This window comes from Elaeis guineensis, chromosome 6 (assembly GCF_000442705.2).
Source record: "Elaeis guineensis isolate ETL-2024a chromosome 6, EG11, whole genome shotgun sequence".
NCBI classification, from domain to species: domain Eukaryota; kingdom Viridiplantae; phylum Streptophyta; class Magnoliopsida; order Arecales; family Arecaceae; genus Elaeis; species Elaeis guineensis.
Window position 1 is genome coordinate 57,321,852 of NC_025998.2, and position 1,690 is coordinate 57,323,541.

Sequence of the window (1,690 nt, forward strand, 5' to 3'; positions counted from 1 at the left end):
GTCATAGTCAAGGCTGTTGAGTTACGAGTGGTTTTGAATCGAATCAGATTTATGATTATATTACATGTGAATATTTAAAAATTTTTGATTTGTATTAAATCAGCATGAAATATACTCTTATGTTTATTTACAGCATTATTCTTAAAAATTATATAATATCTGAATTATCTAGTTGAGATGTTTGTTACTTACTGGGCTGTCTAGCTCATTATCTTTCTTTCTATTTTTCAGATTCAGATAATTAATTTCAAGCGTGGGAAGAAATATTGGGATAAAGCTTTTAGAGGCGAGATTTAGTGTTATCAACTTCAATTGAACTTAGATCTATTGTTTTACTGTTAGCAAAAAAAAAAAATTATTAGATGTAAGACATTTGATTTAATTACTTGAATTACAGTTGAATAATAATTATTTGAATTTATTCCGCTGTGATGCATTGATATCGTGATGAGATGCCTTGCATGCTTATGGAGAGAGTTCTTCATCAGTATGCGGCGGTTGCCGCGACCCTCGATTCACGATCTCGGGTCGGGGGCTTGACAATTAATATGGTATCAGAGCATAAGTGGATAAATTATGACACATAGAATTTAACATAGTATGAGTGTAGGTGGGTAAACATTAGGAATATTGGGACGTTAGAGTATGAGCATCATAATAAACTCATCCTAACAAATAGATCAATGAATCTAATAAGGTTTTACTACTACAAGGTTACCATGCCTCCCCGTAGAATGACAAGAACTACTCAAGGAATTGCAAGAGAGACATCACAACCACAGGATGGTAGCACTCCCCATCTGACCAGTGGCACCCCTCAGGAGGAGGGAGTCGTAGATCCTAATGGGAGTGCTTCGAGAGCACGTCAGGAACCAGATATGGCTCAGTTAATGCAGACCCTAATCAGAATGGTACAAGCGCAACAACAAATACAACAGCAAATGTTTGAACAACAGCAGATACAACGAGATACACTACAACATCAGCATCCACCATCACAACATGGAGAGCAACCAGTACAACGGAACAACATTTCAAAATTTAAAAAGCTTGCTCCTCCAGCTTTCAAGGGGACTACTGAACCTTTGGAGGCTGACAACTGGATAATGGAGATGGAGAAGGCTTTCGCTGTCCAAGAGTGTCTTGATGAAGAAAAGATTCGATATGCAGCTTACTTACTACAAGGAGAAGCATACAACTGGTGTCAGCGACTACAGTGCAAGCATGAACAAGACGATGAAATACTTACTTGGGAAAGATTTCAAATTGTATTCTGTGATCAGTATTTTCCTCGGAGTATAAGGATCCAGAAAGAGCAAGAGTTTATTTATTTGAAGCAAAAGGGTATGAGTGTGACTGAATATGAAGCAAAATTTATAGAGTTAGCAAAATTTGCTTCGAGATTAGTGGATGGTGAGCAAGAACATGTTCACAAGTTTGAGATGGGACTGAGAACTGAGATTCGAAAACAAGTGGTTCCATATGAATTGACAACTTATGCAGATGTGGTAACAAAGCACTGATAATTGAAAGGGAAGTCAATGAAGAACGCATGGAAAGGGAAAGAAGGCAAAGAAAGAGAGCAAAATCAAATGATACACAAGGGCAGAATAATAAAAATATCAAAAGATCAGCTAAGGGAACAGTAGACAATAAGACTCAATAGATTGATGGTGAGCCGTGCTCCAGA